This window comes from Colobus angolensis, unplaced genomic scaffold (assembly GCF_000951035.1).
Source record: "Colobus angolensis palliatus isolate OR3802 unplaced genomic scaffold, Cang.pa_1.0 Scaffold405, whole genome shotgun sequence".
NCBI classification, from domain to species: domain Eukaryota; kingdom Metazoa; phylum Chordata; class Mammalia; order Primates; family Cercopithecidae; genus Colobus; species Colobus angolensis.
This window is the reverse complement of record NW_012117433.1, coordinates 1743582-1751569: the sequence shown is the minus strand read 5'-3', so window position 1 is coordinate 1751569 and position 7988 is coordinate 1743582. Positions and strand designations below refer to the sequence as shown.

The 7988-nt window shown below is 40.0% G+C and overlaps 1 long non-coding RNA gene across 1 annotated transcript in view; it reads right to left on the bottom strand.

The window, feature by feature from the left end:
- Nucleotides 1–4130: 4130 nt before the first annotated feature.
- LOC105521712 overlaps nt 4131–7988 on the bottom strand; it is a 5251-nt gene continuing 1393 nt past the window's right edge. The window contains exons 2-3 of the long non-coding RNA XR_001003310.1: nt 5657–5707; nt 4131–4202 (exon numbers count right to left, since the gene is read on the bottom strand). This is a non-coding gene — a long non-coding RNA (uncharacterized LOC105521712). The remainder of the gene's footprint in view (nt 4203–5656; nt 5708–7988) is intronic.

Here is a 7988-nt window from a genome sequence, read left to right as displayed (position 1 = left end):
CTAACAGATTTGTTTCTGAAAACCAGTTTCTGTGCCAAAGCTCATGAACAGAGCTGCCTTCAGTGGGATTAAATACTGTCTTCAGGTTGGTTAACGCTTTCAGATGAAGCATCTCATTTGCTGTCATAACCATGACACCTGCCTGACATTGTAAGAACAGGTATCATTATCCTCATTTTCACTGGGATAAGTTGAAGTTTAGCAGAGTTGAGTGACTCATCTGAGGTTGTTCTCTCTCTCTCTGAGGCTGCCTCTCCACCTCTTTGACAATCCTCTCTCCAAACCTGTTTATAAAGAGGGCTAATCTTTCCAGTCAATCCTAATGTCCACTTTTGTACCCAGGAAGAGATTATTTCTTTGAACATTTCCATCACAGAACAAATGATTACATACGGCTTTATTGTGAATTCTCTGCCTCATAAAATAATGTAGCCCAAACTCAGAAATTTTCAAGAACGTAACTCATGTCCCAAAGCACAGATGATAACAAAATATGTGAACGTTTTTGTCTTGGTTCCTGTTAACACTGAAAACTTGCTCACATCCTATTTTCAAGGCGTTAAGGACAGATTCCCTGTGTTGTCTTCTGTCTTGCAATCACCGAAGGTGTTTGGCGGGGAGCCCGTGGCTCTGTGTCTTACTCAGTTCTTGTGCTTTTTCCTCTCTGCTGTTCCATTAACCTTACTTAAGCAACGGCGTTGAGTGTGAGCTACCTCGTTTCTTGTTAGAAGTGCGTGAACGTCAGGCAAGCCTCACGCTGCCTGGTTGGGGAATGCTTGCCCTCACTCGGCTTTTATGGGGTGATTTCCATCACATTCTGCTTTGTTACATCATAGTGTATTCTAAGAAGCATTTAGCTTCAGGACGTACCAGAGTGTTTTCCAGTAAAAGCACATGTCAGGCCATGAGAAAGAGGCTGTGGAAGAACCATGCTTGGGATTCCAACTCCTGCGATACTACCAGGTGGAGGAGGTGGTGAAGGGGGCACTGAATGTAGCCTTGGGACCTTCCAAACAGGCGATCACCACGGAGAAAGTCATTTATTTTCTCTTTGGAAGCAGCTGTATTTCCTCAAGAAAGTGACTTTTTCTGGCTATTCCATGGGGGAATGTGAGCTGTCTCAAAATTAGCCTTATATGCTGTGCGGTATTAAAGGAAAATTATACTTGGCTCACCAGTGAGTCATCGTACTGGTTTGGCTTTATTTTTATTTCTTTTCTGCTAAATAAATAAATTTATATTTATTTCTTTTCTTAGGAACTGAAGCTTGAGGGCAACTGTTGGGGGAAGGTGGGAAGGATGGAAAAGACGCAGACACAACCTGCACCATAGTGGTCATGAGACAAGAGAGAAGAGATTTCCAAGCGGCACGCGTCTGAGAGCCCGGGCAGGGTGTCAGCTCTCCAAGCCTTGGGGGCCTTCCCTTTGAGGACACTAGCAAAGGCGTACTGGTCCTCAGCACTAAGCTCACATCCAGAGGACGCTGTTCACTGCCACGAGGGTGTGTGCATTCAGCATGGCTGGCAGGAGAATGACTCCTTAATACTCTGCCAATTACTCTACTTATTTATTTGTATTATTTATTTATTTTTTGAGATGGAGTCTCACTCTGTCACCCAGGCTGGAGTGCAGTAGCACAATTTCAGCTTACTGCAACTTCCACCACCCTGGTTCAAGCAATTATCCTGCCTCACCCTCCTAAAGGAGCTGGGACCATAGGTGCGTGCCACCATGCCAGGCTAAGTTTTGTATTTTTAGTAGAGAAGGAGTTTCACCATGTTGACCAGGCTGATCTCAACCTCCTGACCTCAGGTGATCCTCCCGCCTTGGCCTCCCAAAATGCTGGGATTACAGGCGTGAGCCACAGTGCCTGGCCCAATTACTCTAGAGTAAAATGACAGTATAGATGTGACTCACTTACAAATCCACATAAATACATCTGTTTAGACCCAAAACATATGGGACCACATTTACTATCTGCTATTCTGGGAAGTCAGCAGGGAATTTGCCTAAGAAAAAGTTTATACCCTCAGGCCAGAAAGGCAACTGTGTTCAACCCGGAGTCCTGTAAGTCAATTTGAAGTCTTTTGGAAATAATGCTGTAAACAAAACCCAGAAGTTCTCTCTTTTCCCTTTTGGAAAATCAAGGAGAAATGAGAAAAAAGAATTGTAAAGACCAAGCATTAGAAATAAAATCCCTTGACTTGGACCCAAGATTAGAAATGAAGTTAGAAGTATATACCCTCCCTTCATCTCTCTGCACATGTGTAGGGTATAGAAGCAACAATCTTATTGTTACAAAATACAGACAGTGAAACTCCAATTAAATGGAGTGTTTGGGCAAATCATTATTCTGGACAGCTGAGGCTTTCCAATTTGAAGACAAAGGTAATACCCTTTAATCACCATCATTTAAAACCAACGAAGTTTTAACGATAATATTTTACATAATAAAAGCTTCCTCTATGTATTTTTACTGTCAGTTTTGTTTTGTTTTTCCGATTATAAAAGCCATATGTGGTTAACACCAAGCAGATTCATTTGGTAACGTCTAATAAAGAAAACAAAAAAATTACTCTTCATCCCATAACCCAGAATTAACCACTCTTCATGTTGTCTCCCACCTTCAGGAAGAACATTCTGAACCCGTTCCCATACCCTGGGGGAGTTGGAGGTGCAATTCGGGCTCCTTGTAGCTCTCAGCCCTGTGGGGCATGCAGATGACAAAGCAGGATAAACGCTATGAAGACCTGTCCTGAGTGTGAGGAAGAAGACATCCTGCGATTCAGATGGAAGGTAAAGGGAAGAAGAGAGAGGCATTTCCAGAGAGAACAGCCTGGAGGGTTTACGGTAAAATAGCACCTAAGCAGAGCCTAGGAAGTGGGGAGAGAGAAAGGAGGTTTCCAGGCAGAGTAAGCCACTGGCAAGGAAGTCCCAACTCAGCCCTGTGTCCAGCGCTTGCTGGGTGAACTGGGGAGAGACAAGGCTGGAGCTTCCAGGTGTGGGTGGCTACAGGTCAGGTCTTAAAAGCTTTTGCAGACCTGGGTAAGAAATTCACTTTGTTTTTCTTTTTTCTGCAGGAATAATGTGAAGCCACTAAATGTTAAACAAATTACTAAAATAAACCCAGTTGTGGGTTAAGGACCTGAGTAGATGATGTTCTGATTGAGATAGAGGAATCCAGGAAAGGAAGGAGAGGGAGATGCATAGATGCTCAAAGGTTTGGTTCCTCCCTGTGGAACATCCAAGATTGTAAGACACTTGGTTAGCAGCGCTGTGCTGGGGCATTGAGGGTCTCAAGCTCAGGGAAGACGGTTGGAACAGAGATGCTTACTCGTGAGATATTAGCATGACTGGATCCTCGATTTAGTTATCTCTGCCAAGTTTCTTTTACCAGGTAAAAGAACATATTTGCAGATTCTTTGGATTAGGAAGCAGAGAGTATCATGACCAATGTTTTGCAAATCAATTTGAAATCTTAGATGGCATGAGCAGATTCCTTGAAAAATACCACTTTCCAGAACTAAAGCAAGAAGTACAAAATCTGTATAATTCCATTTCTATGGATGGAATCGAACCTGTAATTTGAAACCTTCTCAGTAAGAAAAGTTAAGTCCAGGGGACCGAATCATTCAATCGCTAAACACACTGGAGGGAGAGCTGGCACTAACCATCTGTGAACTCAACCAGAAAACGGCAAAGGCAGGAATGCTGCAGAGTCTCTGCATGAGGCCAGCGCAATCTTCCTAACAAAACTTCACAAAGACATGGTAAGATAGGAAAATGAGAGGCAGATTGTTCTCATAAGCAGAGATACAAAACTCCTGGACAAAATATTAACAAACCAAATCTGTGGCATATAAAAAGAATTATACATTACAATAAAGTTGGGTTTATTGTATAAATGTGTGCTAAGATTTAAAATTCAAACAATGTGATTTATTATATTACCATTAAAAGTCACAGGAGCATCTCAGTAGGCACAAAATGAGCACTTGGTATTTTCAACACCTATTCAAAATAAAATTGGTAGCAAACTAGGGAGAGAGGTTTCGTTTATCCGATACAGGGTATCTCAAGAAAACCCTACAGAGGTTATCGTACTTGATAATAAAACTTCAAAAGCTTACTTTGTTTGTTGTTGGAAAGACCACAGCATCTACTACAACTTCTACACGATAGTACATGAGACGTTCTCTTCACTGCAATAAGGCAAACAAAGGAAAAGTCATGAGAATTGGAAAGACAAAGTAAAACTGTCATTTTGCGTAGTCAGCATGATTGCATGGATAGAAAATGTATTCGGATATACAGATCAACTATTAGAATAAGTCAGCGAGTTTAACAGCATTACTGATGAGAGGCTAATGTGAGAAATCGAATGTGTTTCCATATACTTTAATGAACTGTTTAAAAATTTTATTTAAAGTGAAAACTTTTACAGTAGCAGATAAAATAAAGTTTCTAGGAATAAAAGCAATGTGTGCAAGAGTCTTTTACACAGAAAACTAAACATTACTGAGAGATATTTGAGAAGTCTTATGAAAATAAACAGTATACATTATTGAAGGATTCTAAGAATCAATATTGTAATTAAGTTTATTGTCCCAAATTGATTTAAAAATTCAGTGTAACTCCTCTCGTAATCTCAGTCCTTCTGTTTTACAAATTGAAAAGCTGATCCTAAAGTGTATATGAAAACAAAAAGGATCAAAAATAATGAAGACAAATTGAGAATATAAAAAAAGGTTAGAGGTCTTTTACTCTCAGATCTCAAACCATGTTAAAGCTGCAGCAATGAAAATGGCATAGTGATGATTGGCGTGAGAACAGAAAAATAAGTCAGTGTCATAGAATAGAGTGTAGAAGAAAACTCACATTTACTATTCACATGATTTGTAGGGAAAGAAATAAGAGGAAAAAAACCTCTTTGCTATGCACTGAGAGAAAAAATCTTTCCTGTATGTATGGATTGTTTCCATTGTATATCCATATTTTTAAAAAGCCTTTGATCCCTACCTCACACAATAAACAAAAATCATTCCAGGTGTTTTGGATTGAAATGAGAAAAATCAGCAAAAATATTTTCTAAAAGTGGTCATGAAAACATACTGAGAAGACCTTGGAGAAATCAAAGATTTCTAAAACAATAAACACATACACAGAGGACTTACCGCAGAAGAAAAAAAGACTGAAAACTAGTGCTTTAAATTAGAACTCTGTGTTACAGAATATACCATTAAGAGAATCAAAAGGCAAACCACAGCGTAGAAGATAGTTATAGTATATGTATTCAACAAAGGTTCACACATAGAATATACATAAAGAACTACTACAAACTAATAGGAAAAGAACATTCAATTGAAGGCAAAAAGGCCTGAAAACTTCAAAAGTCCCTACACACACATATCCTCCAAATAAGTGCTCTGAATGGTGAGCACCAAGGATCTTCTGAGTACAAATTAAAATGACAATGAATGAATGAAAATGAGATAGCACACCTGCCAAAATGGCACAAAAAAAGCAAAAAAAAATCTGACAATTCAAAGTGTTGACAAAGATGGACTCTGATTAACTCCGGTCAGAGCCTAATCTACCTGGAAAGCGTACTTTGTGAAACTATTTGCAGTATCTACTAGAAGGAATTTAGGTTTACCCAGTGAGCAAACATTCCTCTTCTCTGAATATACCCATGAGAAAAGCATGCCTCGTACCAAGAGAAAAGATATTGGTGAAAATGTTTACAGTAGCTTTTTGTATAAATAGCCCCAAGCTGGAAACAGCTCAAATGTCCATGAATAGTATTACGCTATATCATGTTTATAGTCATACCACGGAACATAGACAGCAATGAAAAATAACTACAGATGAATACCCATAAGACAGATTGCTGAGTCAGTATACTCTCTTTGATACATATAATTCTATGTATATATAAAGTAGAAAAAAAACCCAGTAAAATAAGTTTATAATGATAGACATCAGAAGAGTGGCTACCTACTGTGTTTTGCTCTGTTTTGTTTTGTTTTGAGACAGGGTCTCACTCTGTTGCCCAGGCTGGAGTGCAGTGGCACGCTCTTGGCTCACTGCAGCCTCCCTGGCTCAAGTGATCCTCCCACCTCAGGCTCCCCACTAGCTGGGACTATAGGCGCACACCACCACGTCCAGCTAATTTTTGTATTTATTTACTTATTATTATTATTTTTGGTAGAGGCTGAGTTTTGCCATGTTGCCCAGGCTGGTCTTGAATTCCTGAGTTCAAGCAGTCCTCCTACCTCAGCCTCCCAATGTGCTGGGATTATAGGCATGAGCCACTATGCCTTGCCTGGTTACCTTTTGAAGGGCTGTGATTGCAAGGGTATGAAGGAGGGTTCTGGAATGGAAATAATGTTCTAGTACTTGATCTGAATGATACTTATATTTATGTGCTCATTTTGCTGTAAATGAATCAGATACTTATGACTTATGTGTTTTACCATATGAATGTTACGCATAATAAAGTCAGAATATTTTAAGGTCAAATTAATAAAGGGAATGTCCTAAATGAAGATATTCTGTCTGTGAACAGTTATATAGTTACACAGCGAACTCGCTGGGTGTAATAGCTTTAATTTTAATCATAATTAAATATTATTAAAGAATAAATCATTATTTAATCTATTAAATAGATTTCTCAAATTGCCCTTAATTTTTCACAAAGGTGGTCTGTACCCATTAGCCAGGTGTAGCTCATTTTGGTTTTGGGCAGGAATTGGGAAAGTCAGACTGTTATCTGACTGATTGTTCATGGACTTTAAAATTAGTCTTACACATACCCCAACATTAAAAAAAGAATGACAACAGGAACTGAAATTTCCTGGAAACAGCTGTCATTTGGGATTCAGAAGACAAAAGACATGATTGAAAACCCTGCCCCTTGCTCTTGATGGGCGATCCCTGCCCAGCCCTGAAAAGTCTCCCTGTTGTCCTGGCCCCTGTCCCAAGGCTGTGGCAATAACATGCACTAAAGACGTGTTTGCTGGAAGAAGACATGTGGAGTATGAATGGAATTTCGCCTTGGCGATAACGTTGAATGTGCTGTTCTGCAATCCTGTACCAATAGGGCACCAGGCCCGCTCTGAAGTCCGCTAATGGCAATCCCCCTTTGTTCCCTCAGGGACACACAAAGTCACTGTTCCCATAGCAACCCTGCCAAGTAATGTCAGAAACCAGGGTTAGGCCTTGAAGGCTACAACACAAGTGCAGTGTTGACTAGCTAGCAAGGACGACAGCCCCAAAGATAGCACCCGCATCCAGCAACAGAAAGCAGCAGTGCACGTGTGTGCACACACTGTGTCTTGTTTTATGCTTAAAAATTGCAAATAATCTATTTTTAAGTGTGTATATTCTCTAAAGCCTGTGTTTCTCCTGATGTGTCATATCACTTGGAAAATCAGATTTCTTTTTGCTTTCATTAAGACCTATTTTCTGAAATTGAAGGTAAAATGATTCATTTGCCCAAACCCTTAAAATGGCCTGACTTTATTCCTTAGGGAGGTTCATCGTGTTCAGAGGAGAAGAGAGTGAAGGATTGTTTAATAAAGACCTAAATCACCTAAATTTTATGATATACATCATTGTTTTAATATACATAGTTGTTTGTCTTAGAGAATTCACAGTAAAGAAGACATTATAGAAATATATTATGGATTTTTGGCTGGGCACAGCGACTCATGCCTGTAATTCAAGGACTCTGGGACACCAAGGCAGGCAGATCACCTGAGGTCAGGAGTTCAAGACCAGCCTGGCCAACATGGTGAAACCTCCTCTCTACTAAAAATACAAAAATTAGCCGGGCATGATGGTGAGTGCCTGTAATCCCAGCTACATGGGAGGCTGAAGCAGGAGAATTGCTTGAACCGGGGAGGTGGAGGTTGCAGTGGGCCGAGATCGCACCACACACATCAGCCTGGGCAACAAGAGCAAAACTCTAAAATATATATATTTTA